This window comes from Lonchura striata, chromosome 11, assembly GCF_050655825.1.
Source record: "Lonchura striata isolate lonStrDom1 chromosome 11, ASM5065582v1, whole genome shotgun sequence".
In the NCBI taxonomy this organism is placed as follows: Eukaryota; Metazoa; Chordata; class Aves; order Passeriformes; family Estrildidae; genus Lonchura; species Lonchura striata.
Window position 1 is genome coordinate 20,043,926 of NC_140713.1, and position 13,940 is coordinate 20,057,865.

The following is a 13,940-nucleotide window of genomic DNA, read 5'->3' on the forward strand; positions in this document are numbered from 1 at the left end:
TCAACAAGACAAAGAATTACATTTCAGTACTTTCTCAAAAGCATTTAAAAATCTCTTGCTGAGCTAGGAGGGGATATTTTTATTATTTTCTGGCAATCTACAGCTCTCCATGCTAAGTTTGAGAGTTGAGAAAGTCCCAGAACTTGCACACATTCCATCCTGCTTGGACGCAAGGTTTAATATTGCCTATTGTGAGTGGAAAAGGAGGAAGATAGGTTCTTGAGCTTCTCTTCACAGAGGGAGGTGTTGCTGCAGAGAGGGCTGACTGCACACCCCAACAGCAGCAGCACAGCCTGGCCATTCCTCAGGGAGAGCCCTGGCCTTGGAATGCCCTTCACTGCCCCAGGAGAGCCACCACAGAGCTGAGCAGCAGAGAAAGTGCCCTGACACAGGGAATGTGCAGCTAGAACTGCACAAGGGCATTTGGGAACCAAAGCCCTTTCTCATCCCTCATAAGTAATTTTTTTTTTTTAAATGTAGAGTCTTCTTTATTTCAGATTACTATCAAGTCTCTGCATCTTTTTCTATTCCTACCTTCATCATGCAGAATTTTCTCCTAGTGTTAAAATCAACAAAGACCATTTGCAATTTATCTTTTTTGCTGGTAATAAATACTCATTTTATAGAAAGCAAATACATATTTCTTAACAAAAAAAAAAAAAAAAAAAAAAAAAAAGACAGAAAGAACAGGACCTACACTGCTTTTAGAGGCCATAATTTAAGCCTCATTCTGGAAAGTAATGTTAAAATGATAAAAATGTTGTTGCCTGTAATGTGTTAATGTTTAATGATGATGTTATTGAACACAGAGACTAAAGCCCTATCAGATGTGGTTTTGAAGAGACCTGAACTTTGGAAAGATTTTCAAAGGTATTTTTCTTGCTAAGAAATAGTCAGCCCCTTGTATAGGCCTCTCTCTAAGTAACTTCAAAACACATTAAGGTTTTCACCCTCTGTGTTGTGATTTCAGACCTGCTGTTCATCTACTTTAGAGATCCCTGCAGTGAAAAAGGAACTATAATTAATGAGGGGATTAGGCCGTGCTGTATACACACACAAGTTTATCTATCCATAGACATAGACACATTTTAACTTCAAGATGTGGTTTAAACTTAAAGGACTGATTGCAAAATATTGGCAAGGACCATTTTATTTAACAAAATATCCAGTGGTTTGCCTAACATCCAATTCCACAATGACCTCACTGACATTATCATTTTCCAAAAGGCCAACAGAGGGAGGTTTTTTAGGGTAAAAAGAAGAGCTAAGCCTCAGAATAGGGATGATCCAATGCTTGTGCAAAAGAAAGTCACTCCAGGCAATGCATAACCTTCCCTAACCCAGTTAATCCTCTCCAGTTTGAATCCCCATTTACCAAATCCAACATTCCCCCAAACACACAAGATGCCTATTTCTATTCCATGGTACCCAAAACACCATTCCAAGGTCCCTGTCAGGGCTGGTGCCAGCCTGCAGCACCACACACTGATTACCTGCTCTGTGCACTTCTGCCCAGCAGAAAGCACTGCTAAAGAAATACACACTGGGGGAGATGTAGGGGTTAACAGAGATTACAGAAACACTGCAACCTTAGAAGCAAAACTTTTAAAATTTAGTTAAATCTCAAACAAACCATCCTAAATTCACCTTTGGAGTTCATTTGGGTAGCAAAAGGGAAGAAAATAATGTATGAATGGTATTAGCACCCCATTTATCAGGCAGCAATGTAGACACTGTACATTTTTATGTGTCTTTCTACATATGTGCCTAAAGGACTGGGGAAAAAAATCAGATGACAATTTCACTAAACCTTTTCTTTTGCAGAGAAAGATCCAATTTCTGTATTCAGTTTACATGCTCTTGTGCCCTGGCACAAGAGATCTGCAAGTAGAACTGTACATGTGTTTACAACAAAGCACATCTCATATATAGGCCTAGTTGTGACCAGAATGGTTAATATCTTACAAGATCAAAGAATATATGGTGGAGATTCAGATGGTCTTCACCCTATGGAGAGGTTAATTCATAATATCCCGATTCTAAATTCATAATATTCTAATTCAAGTTTCTACCTCTTTCAAATTATCTGATGTAAAGGGGCCTGCTAATGGTCTGGTGCAGAACAGAAAGACCTATATCATTCTCCCAAAATATGCCAGTGCCTATTCAAGCCAAGTAAGAACAAAAAAATTCCTGCTTTAAGGATAGTAATGTTCTAATAAATCCAGTGTAGAATGCTACAGACAGCATTTTAGAGCACACTGACATAGTACTAGCTACAGAATTATGGACAACCCTAGGCCCCTGCCAGGTTGAAGTTTAATACCAGAAATAGAATAAATTGATTCAAGAAGTCATCTTGAGCACCACTGTTCAGCCTGAGTGCAGTTCAGTCTCTGATGATTAAATGTTACTTCTTTATAAGCTTCATTCTGGCCAAAACTATCTTACATTAATATTTTCACAAACTACATCCCAAAATAAACATTATATATATGATACAAATACCAAAGTCATTTCAGTTCACTTATTGTGGTCATGACCACTTTGGCAAGATTATGGTGAGGGAGGAGAAATTCAATAAATCAGATATTTTCATGATTTAGCATTTGCAAAGGTCAGAAACCAGCACACAATATCTCTCTACTCTGAATTACACATCAGTTAATAGAAAGTGCAAAATTTTCCAAGAATCCAGCCAAAACCTGGCATCTGAAAGAGGAACTTCATCAATGTGTTCTCTTCTTCAGGCTCCTCCCTCCGACCATTAAGTCCTGAAGAAATAAAATACAATAATGGACACAAGGACTAGTTGTTAAATTAGGGAACAGACAGCAGGAGAAGGATGAATGGCAGGAAACTTCTTTATTTAATCATGTTGTGTTTTTATTAGCCAACATTGCACCAGGAGATAAATTAAGGAAATTTGGTAACAGAGGGGGAAGTTGAGCTTTGGGCTTCAGATAAGCTTGGAGCATTTGCAAAATTGAAGTATCTCTGGGATTTTTGCCTTAGCCAGTGTTTAAGAAAAGCTGTGGATTCTGCAAATTCACAGCCAAATTTCAAAGCCAGAAAGCACATCTACAAAGTTGTGGCGATGTGCACTCAATGTGATTTTCTTCCAAGACAGTAAGTCTACTCAGTCTTTCATTTACCTGTACTATTTGTTCCTCTTTGCACCATTTGATTTAGTTTTGATCTATTCCAGCATGGTTGGCTTTTCACAGGCATACAAAATGTTCATTACATGAGGAATATTTGGGAATATAATGGGAAAAAGAAGGCAAAAATTTTGGATTCTGTTCTGTGATTTGCTGTCACACTTCCTTTCTCTATTGAAGACACAACATGTCCTCATCCAAACATCATCTCCCTTCCCATTCATTGATTTATCAGCCTCTCACCTGATGGAACAGAGTTCAGATCACACAGAGCTGGATGTCTCCCCATAACAAGAAAACACCCATTTCACAATGTTTTCTCCAGTGATGCTCTGGGGATGTTCCTTAGGCTGATGCATTAGGGAGAAGCCACTTTCTACACAGAACTCTGCAGCCCAAGGCAGCAGCAACTTTGCAGCACTTAGCAAGGCAACCTGACACAGAAGATTGATAAGGAAGGAGCAAGTCAACAGCCAGGAACTGCCCCAGTACGTGCCCCTCCTGCATCTATCATAGCACTAAACCCATCAAATGCTCCTGGTAGAAAAGCAAACAAGACCAGCATAAGACCAAGATACATAAAAAGGCCCAAAGAAACATTAAATCATCTGAAGATACTCCCATTAAAGAGAATTATTGCCCCCATTAAGAATCAAAGCTATTTAGAATCATTGGCTCTTCAGCCAGTTCCCTGCTTTTCGATGAAGCAGATTTTTCCATCTGGGTTTCTTGTGATTAAACACCTTATCTTGCAAATCCTTGCTCATATCTACCATCTCACCTCAAGTGAGCAGTCCTAATGGATAAGGAGTGTTGGCTTATTAATCTGATCTGCACTTGCCTAATTCTGCTGATTTCAGCTTGATTTGCTGAAAGGCAAGAGGAGATCAAGCCAAGGGACCTACTCGCAGAGTTTGCAAGAGAAGAATTACAGCTGTGCCTACACCCAGACACAAACAGGAGCACATTAAGAACTGTCCAGACTCCAAATCACCAGAGCTCCAGTCAGCTCCAGTCTGGAAGGCACAGAGCCACGTTAGCATAAGACTGTGAAGATGCTGATAAATCCACCTTGAGAGACAAAATTTTTTACTTCAGCCACATTCACACCCTAATGTGTCTAAATGGCTTCCTGAGCAAAGCTGGCTCGTGCCCCAGTGGCTTGGAGCTAACCTGTGACAGCACCAGGCTCTGTAGACATTCTGAGTACATCCTAGATTGACAGCATTCAGTGGATCCTTCATCATAAAATGTGTATTCTACTGGTCTCTAATTGACTGGCCTGCTGACTGCCTGAAACTGCCCAGAGATGAAGAAATGGAAAGGGACAAATTGCTTTAAGAGTAATTATATTAATAAAATGTAATGCAGTGTTATCTATTATCTAGAAATTCTGTTAGTGTCAGGCAGAGAAGCAAGTGAGAATCTCAAATTCCACAACTCAAACTAGAAATTAAGGACTCGCTCTTTTTTAAACCAGACTTGCATTTGCCATGATTTCCATAATTTATAACCCCAGAAATTACCCTTGACATCCATAGACTCTCATGTTCCAAGTTTCCTGATATATTCTTTCCATTGGTTTCTGCCCTACCCTTTCTGTGGTCCAGGCAGGATTTCTGAAGGCCCTGTGCTGATACCAGCAGTTTGATGAAGCACAATGACTTATTTCTGCTGTCTCTGAGGGTGTGTGTTCAGCATGGTTGCACTGACCCTCCCACTTGGTCCCAGAAGAAGAAACCCTGATTATCCCAAAGCAATCCTGAAAAATGGGTGAGAGGACGGATACCAAGCCCATACAATGGCTCACTCCCTGGTCCCTTTTTCAGGCACCCAAGTCCTGCATAAAAGGTGAGGAGTGAGCACAAAATATTAACCTTTTAACCTGACAAAAGGTGAGGAGTGAGCACAAAATATTAACCTTTTAACCTGACAAAAGGTGAGGAGTGAGCACAAATGAGTGAGCACAAAATATTAACCTTTTATGGTCAGCTATGGGATGAAGTGGGTCTTGTCTTGCTTCATTTTTGTTTGACAGTGCTATAAACATATGAAATTAAAGCAGTGCCCCAGCCAAACCTTTTCTGATTAATCTCTGTTGGAATTATTGCAGGGAGAAGCAGAGGGGAGGGAGGCTGGGGCACAGCTGCAGGGCTCAAGTGCACAAGTCAAACCCTGATGGGCTGAAGCTGATGTTAAAAAGTGATTTGATCTGTCACAATGACACAGTGACACCTAGAAGAGCATCAGGATACCCAGTGACACAGAGGGCAAGAACAACTTGATCAGGTGTCTCCAGCTCATCTGCAAATATGGGTCAGGACTCTGAACTCACCTAAAAGTAGAGTCTAACAAATCCTCACTATGTTTCTACTCAGAGAAATCCAGCTGAGACAGCCTAGAGGGACATCAGAAGCTGGGAGGTGGCATCTGCTCAGCCATCCCCACGTGCCCAGCTCTGCACACTCCTTCCCCACCGTGGTCACACACCTTGTTCTGAGATCCAAGCACGTGGCTGCTAAAAGCTTTTCTTTTCCTTCCGTTCATTTCTTCCTCCTTCAGTGCTGCTCCTATCGATTTTTCTTACTCGAACTCCTCAGATCTAAAAGCAGAGCACTGAACTCTCAGCACTGCTTTCTGACTCTTTTCATAAACAGGGTTAACACTACTACAGATCAATCACTGTGGAAGTCATTTTTCCTTGCTTTTTTTTTATTTATTTATTTATTTATTTATTTTAATTTTTTTACTGAAAACAGAAGAATTTGGACTTTGAGAGGTTTGGTTAGGAGGCATATTATGTGATTTAAATGTAATGTGTTGTCCAAAAGCAAAGATTTGACATATGGGAGAGGAAAGGGACAAAAAGAACACATCTCTCTGGACAGTTAAGTTAATAAAAGAATAATTTAATAAGTTCACAAGAAGCATGTGGAGTTACAGTGCTGCAATACTGGAGCAACCAAGAAAATCAGGCACTACAGAAAAGGAAAGAAAATTACAGCTCTTATAACAACAGAAATGCATGCAATTTGCAGCACAGATAATATATGCATGCATATGTAGAGCTTACTAAAAACTACAAATATTTTCTTCTTTTGCCTTCTGCTATTGCTCAAAAAACAGAATAGCTCTATCTCCTTTTGTCAATAAATCACATTAAGGTCACTCTGAGGAGCAGCAGTATATGTGTCTTGTATGCAAAAATCAAACAACGTTTGGGGCACAAATGTGGTACTAGTGCCATTCAAAATATTCTTGAAAGAGAAAAATGAAGTACTGGTGCTTTAGGTTTCACAATTTATTTACAGAGTGGAAGTCATTGAAATCTGCTGCCCCCTAAACTATCTGTTCCCAGGCTTTAAACATTCAATAACTTTTCAGCCAGGGAATGTGTGCTTTATTTTTTTTCTTCCCCTCTATTTTCTCTGTGCTTTATCATGTGTTAAATATATTATTGCAACACATTAGTTACTTTGGTCCACAGCTCTGAAACAAGGCTCTAAGAATCTCACAGATAAATCACTGATCTGAATAAACTGATTGTCTGTTCTGGATTCTCTTCTCTAGGATTAAAAAAAAAAAACCCAGAAGATAAGTTCTGAAAACAAACCCAAGTCTGTTACATCTCAAAAGGCCATGGGTTTTCACCTTCAGTCTGTGCATTTTGGATTTTTTTCCAAATCTTCTGTACAAATGGTAAAAGCTGCATTTTTCTCAAGTTGTGGGACAACTGCCCCATGAACAGAATATACTTTTAAGATTGCAAGCTTGTGTTTCTATTGAAGTTTTGATGGACTGTGTATATCTTCCCTCAAACCAATATTTAATAACTTGCTTTTGTGACCTACTGAAGCAAGACATCTGCAGTACTCTGCACTTTTGTTTCCAATAGACTCATATTTAGCCTGGTACTGTTGACAGATATGATATCTTGGATCAGATAGGACATCTTCGATCAGAAAAACCATGAATAATTCCAGATCTTCAACTACCACAAACACCTTCTTTTGACATCCTCATTCTCAACACCATCTTTTTTAAATTTTTTTTTATTTTTTAATAGTCAATGGATGCCAGATTGAGGTTATGGACTTAATTAATTTTATGTCTGTGACATGCTCACTGTATAATTATACCAAGCTGCGCACTATTAGATAATTATTTTTGGTCCTCAAAAGAGGAATTCAATTTGTTCAAAATTATTTTAGCTCCTTCAGAAACAATGATATTATTTCCCTTCAAAAAGCCATCAAACTAAGTGATAGAGCAACCCCATTCTGGTAATAAAAGACCATGGCACTGAAGTGGTTACAAACCATTTTGTTCAACCAGACTATTTACAAGTAGCAACAGGGTATCTGTTTCCTGTCATCTCCATCATATATCTTGAGGCAGAGAGATTGGAGCCCAATTACAGGCTGATATCTAATCAATACACACCTTATTCCTAGAGCAGGAAGTAAAGGAGGAGGCCCCTGGGAGCCAGAGTTCAAATTACTCCGCTGTCGATTCCAGATAGCAGCTAATGATAGGATATATTTCTGGAGAGGGGGGTGGGTGGGAAGGGCAGCACAGTTTAATGGGATTGTTAATACAAGGAACATATACATATTTTAATTTAGACATCTGCTGCTGAATTCCAAAAACCCTACGCGATTCAGAAAAAAAATGACCCAATTTGCTATTCCCTCCGATAGCTTTTGGGACTCAATTTTGCTAAAATAAAGCATGAAAGTGATAAGCTCAGTCCAAAAACCCTTAAATGAGATTTTTAAGATCCATTTGGTTAGATTCCTGCCCTTGCCCCCCTTTTTAGTTGCTTTTTCATGAAGGAGGACTTACTTTCATATGGATACAGACTTTATAGAGCTCCAGAGATTTTGAAGCAAGCCAGTGAGTATCTCCCTTTCCCAGCTAACCAGTTAAAATCACTTAGTTGTGTGCATGGATCCACCAAGCCAAATCTTGCATTTAACTGAAGGCAGCTGTCTCTTGACTCTGGGTCAGTTACTCACTCTTTGGGAACATCTTAAAAAGATACAACTTGGGAGTATCTGTCCCTGAGTGTCTACTTCTAATTTTGTCAATCAGCCAAAAATAACTCCCCCCTAGTTACCTATGCTTTGTATTCCTACCAATCATTCAAAAAGCTGCCTTATGTATAGCAGCCCTTATGAAAATGGTGGGAGTTTCCAAGAGTTACCCTAACTCAGAAATGTAAAATATGAAGAGCAAATAGCCTGACTAATCAAACAAAGTCGCATGCTACACTCAGTACTCCAAGAAAGAGAGTGAAGCGGGGGGCATAATAAATCTTGTTAGTACTGAGCTTTCAGAACTGTCTGGATGGCTGCCTGGTGACATGGATTCCTTCTCAGTTTAATACAGGTTGGATAAGCCAGGGATTCATTGTCTTATTCTAGAGAGCCAGACTACAGACCTACAAAATTCAGGGTAAACAAAAGCAGGCAACAAAAACTGCATCCATGGGTTTCTGGTTGGAAGCACTGCTGCTGGTTCTAAGGCTCCCAGCTTCAGCACCCCCAGCAAGGAGGGTAAATCCTCACAAGGACCGGCTCGACAAAGACCTTCACATTTCTAACTCAGCCTTCTACATCCCTGAATCTGGTCTTGGATCGTGCTAGGCTTCAATTCCTCCTCTGACACACTTGGGTGAGTAATCCTTCCTCTCTCCTGTCTTAACTGTTTGTCCTTCTTAACTACGTATGATACAAATTCTTCCAGCCTGTGACCACTGCAATGCATTTCTACAATACTTAGCACATTTCCAGCTTGGGATTTCTTAGTCTGACTCAATAGTGGTATTGAGTAGTAGAGTTTCACATAAATGGGGCCCCAAGATTGAATGATACCTCTAAGTGCTGCTGTATTACAAATAAATAATTATATAATATACATAAATCTTGCATTTTTAATGTCAAAGTCCCATGAGACAGAAAAAAGATTTTAAACGAGACAAGAACTTTCTAATTATACTGCATGTTGATGATCTTGGAATAGGTACAAAAACCATTAAAGACTTTTCCTATTTTTTTTTTTTTTCCTCTTAAATAGGAAAAATCTTTTCATCAAACATAGATTGAAGCCAGTGATAATGTAACTCTGGCTTACTAAATAATAACAGTGCAGGGCTTTCTAAATAGCCTACTTCAAATAATGACTTATATTATCCTAAATTCAAAAGCAAACAACTGGGGAGAAGGAAATCTCTAAACGAAGAGCAACATTAAATTCCAGAGGGTGAATGTGTGCTGCTAAAGGTGTGGTCTTAATGGAATTTGACCTATATCCATAATTTTGCTGTCACTCAGCACCAAGTCTCACAGCACAAAGACCTCAGAGGATCAGGGTGTGAACAAAGCAGGGAGCTCAGGGAGCACAGGGATGACCCTGTTGCCACAAGCCTGGACACCTGGAAGAGCTGCTGTGGGAACAGCTGCCTTTGGGATGAGGTGAAGGTGCTGGGTGGTGGCTCCATCCCTGTGTGGCTTGGCTTTTCCAAGCTGGGGCAAGCAGGACCTCCAACAACCTTGCAGCAGCAGCCCTGCAGGCTCAGTCACTCATCCCAAGCCTCTAGGAGCTCAGAGCATAGAAACAAAGAGATGGTGGCTACCTATGCTAGGTCCAGAGCCCTTGGGGGAGAAAACAAGATTATGCTAGTGAGCTGCTCTTATCCCAGCTGAACTGTTGGATGAACTTCCAAAAATATCCTTGAATTGGCATTCTGCGTACAGCTGTGTTTATGAAAGGCAATATCATGTATGTAAATAAATTCAGATGCTGCTTGAGTTATTTTAAAACAATCAGTAGAACACTAATCATTTTATAGGCACAATCTTATCCCAAGAAAGTGACAACTTGGTGTATATGCGTGTACTAGAAGTTAAAGTTACTGTTACATCTCCACACAGAAATTAAACAAGATGTAGATTTGTCTTAGAGCCTCATGAAATCTGCTTCTGTTTTCTGTGCAGTCTGCTTGCTGATAGAAGCTTTAAATACAGGAACCTAAGCATCCCTTAGCCAGAGCTGGTTATGGGCAGCATTAGGTGCACCTTAGATGTGGAATCCTCTGCATGAGATTCCTGCCACGCCATTAGGCAAAGGGGAAGAAGATGAGCACCAGCAGTACCCCAGTCCCCACCAGCACCCCGGGGAGCCCGGGGCATGTCCACAGGATGCTCTCCTGGGCAGGGTGGGGAGGTGGAACCCAGACAAGAGCCAGCCCTGCTGCTGGGCCTGGCCAGCAGGCACGTGTATCACAGAGCTCCCTGTGTTTAAATGCATTAATTGTCTCCCAGTGTAAACAGTGGGAGAGCACTGTGGTTGCCTGCTCACAGGGAGATAATGCAGTTTAACCATGCTCTGCTCTGACTCCATGGCAGGGAGTTTGCAGAAATACCTGAGTGGGACGGGGAGACAGCAAACAGAAATTTCCTGGATTTGGCTCCTATCGGCCCAGAGCAGCTGGAGATGATCCCTCACCTCTGATGGACTAAGTTAAACCATGGATATCCCCTGGGCTGAGTCAATGGTGATGCTCCCTCTGCCTTCAGGGGAGCAAGGACATCACCTCAAGAGAGCCTGACCTTTGCACTTGTTTTCTAGCATAGGCAACAAAACCAAAACTGTTATCTTGTTCCTAGCCCCACAGTAATCCCATGGCATCCTCTGCTTAACAACTGAGAAAGGAAAAGCTCTGAACACACTGAACAGACTGAAATGCCTGAACAGGGTAGTCAAAATATATAAAAGAGCACCCAGCTACTTCTTTATGATACAATATACAACACCAGTGTTCTGTAACTCAGGTGGCTGTTTCATTTAAACATTGCCTGCTATTTCCATTTATTCCTTTATGATTGGAGAATAATCTGGGACTACAAGGACATAATCTTCCATAGTTTGTTATGCACTATAATATCTTTTTGCCAGTGTTAGCTGCCAGAGATCACATATCCAGAAATATGAATAAATGTTATATTTATATAATATATAATTGCCATAAATGTTAGCTCTGGTTTCATTTACATTCTTTTTTGAGCCCTGCACAGCAAGATGTTCACTGGTTGCACCATGGGAGCTAGAGAGAACACAGCACATGCAGCAAGGGTACATCAGTGGGAGATGGAAAAAGAGCTGAAACTTGCATGGCGAAAAAACTCAAGCCTATCTTGAATTTCATGTGTCAGCAGTGCAGCATCTCTTCAGAAACAAAACAAAAGCTGGTGGCTAACCAGTGTCACTACCATTAACCTCATCCTCATCTCCAGGGTCCAAAGTAAGAACTTAAGGCTTTTTATAGCACAAAGTTCCCCTGTAGAAGACTACAAAACCGCAGGATTACAAAACGTCGATGGTTATTGCAAACTTCCCTCACAAATGCTAATGAATTGTTTTCTTTTTTCACTCCAATCCTGTTGTTTCAAATGAAAACACATCACTGCTTTGTTGCTGAGCACTTTCTCCCACAGTGCCCTGCATAAAGACTTGCTTGTGCACACTCTGGAATGTGCTTATTCCAAGATGTTTAATTGTCATTTCTTCCACCTTACATCAGAAGCCCGTCACATGCATTAATTAGATCCATAAAAATATGCTTGAAAACACTACCATTTAAATATGAAAGAGAGAGAGAGAAATGAGCACTGCAATTTCCAAGAATGACTAATGTCTTGCTGGAGTTAATTCTCTGGATTGATGGCCTAATTACCAACATGGCCAAGGTAAGGCACACAATGAGATCTGGGGCTGCTCACCAGGCAGCACCACCTTACCAACACCGAAATGACAACTTTGCATTGATATTTCCAGATATGAGTTTGATTTGAATTAAAAGTTTACTAGAGGAACAAACAACAAGCTGTTATTTACTGAATACACACATAAAGAGAGGAAGGGAAACCAGGTCCAGCCAGTGAATCAGAAACCAAGAGCCATTCTGTGAGATTGCAGGGGCACAGCAAGAACTGACACATCAGCAGCTCCAGCCTCCTGTCTCCAGCAGCATCAGCTCCAGATGTCTCAGAGTAACACATAAGAAACCTGTAGTGGATTATTTTTAACTCCCTAAAGCAGCCATAAATTTAAATAAGACCCTTTCCTGGCCAGAAACCACAGGCTGGCTTGCCCTTTCACAATAATATAAATGAGGAGTAACTTCATTTATAGCAGTGGCATTGCAGCAAGGATTTATTCTGAGTGGGGAGGCACAGCAGGGAAGATGCACTGGGCTTAGAGCAGTCCAACTCAGGAAACAAATGTTTAAAAACAGCTTTGCTCCTGCAGTAGCACTGACATTTCTGTGAAAATGAACAGTACTTTGTCTTGCCCCAGAGAGGAGAGTTGGTGGCCAGGGCTTCCTAAGGGCATTTATCCCCTTCACACTGACAGCCCACCAACATTCAGCATTATTTTCTATTTTCACGCCCAAGGAAAAGAAGAAAATTACATTGCAACCTCTAATATTTAGGGTATTAATATACATGTAGCTATATTAGAATATTAAGACATTTTTACAACACAAGAAACACTTATTTAGAGGGTGAAAAATAAAGTGAGCACCATCCCTTTGATATCACTGAGGCAAAAGTGTAACTTGCAGTACTGAAGATTAAAATCAAATAGAATTTGAATTTAAAACTTTTCCATTTTCATGTGTTGACATAGTCTGTTAGATCTGAGGGAATTCAACTGCTTGACTTATATAGCCCTGAAAAATAAGACATTATTCAAATACTAACTTAACTTTTCTAGTATTATTAGCTTTTACTTTCACTGGGAGAAAATTTTGCTGTTTGCTTAGAGTGACCAGAGATCTATGTAAAATGTACCTGGGGAAAATATGCAAACAATAAACAACTTTCTGGAAAGATAAAGGAGGCTTATATAAGTACATCAACTAGTATTTTACAATCTTTATTATTTTAATATTGTACTATTAGTAATACAATCAACAGCATTTGCTTTCACATAATTCTCATATCTGGAGTTACACAACCGTTTCTAAAGTACACACAGAAGTATATTCAAACTATCTCAAATAAGACATCTTCCAGAAGGTATTTTGATGCTCTGCATCCTAAAAATTCATAGCAACATTTATGGAAGGATGTCAGAATTCTGACATTTTTTGTGTCTAACCCAAAAGACTGAAAGCAGCAACACCCAGATAAATAGGAAGCATTATAACAATCTAGAAGCCAGACACTGAGAGGTTAAATATGTAGTTTAAAATAACTGCACACAATCCAGTTCTGTCTTCTCTCCCTGTTCACCACTATAATATTGGTAGTTTCTTAATTCTCACCAAGTTAACCTCCTCCAGCTGAATGCACAGACAGCTGAACCTGAGATCAGCACATATTTTGGGGTTTTATTTCAATAACCAAAAATTTTAATACTCACATCAATCAAAGTGAGTTCAGTCAGGCAATTAATGTATAATTAGACTTAGATAGTAATGTATTTACTAGAAGTCAAAGGTAATTGCTACAGAGAAGTACACCCACTCTAACCTATCTGGAACCAGCTGTGGCCCAAACCCAGAAACAAACATCCAGAGCCCTCTTGCTGCGAAAAACTCCTTTTTGGAATCCTTTTGGATCTGGTCTTGCTGGTGACCTCTCCCTCTCTGCAGTCTTGCTCCACTCAAGCAGCTGAGACTCCAGCAGCCACCCAACAGAATGTGGCTGTTTGCAAAAGAGGTTTGGCAGGTCCAGAACTGAAGTCCAAGAGGCTGCAGAGTTTCTAGAA

The 13,940-nt window shown here is 40.2% G+C and overlaps 2 long non-coding RNA genes across 29 annotated transcripts in view; one reads left to right on the plus strand and one right to left on the minus strand.

Annotated features, from left to right (window-relative positions):
- Positions 1 to 6,716, plus strand: part of LOC146766440 (uncharacterized) — an 18,487-nt gene extending 11,771 nt beyond the window's left edge. For both annotated transcript variants that reach the window (XR_014957979.1, XR_014957978.1), the window contains one exon: positions 1 to 6,716. This exon is cut by the window's left edge. This is a non-coding gene — a long non-coding RNA (uncharacterized LOC146766440).
- Positions 1 to 13,940, minus strand: part of LOC110476338 (uncharacterized) — a 524,174-nt gene that overhangs the window by 44,598 nt on the left and 465,636 nt on the right. The gene's annotated exons all lie outside the window — the stretch shown is intronic.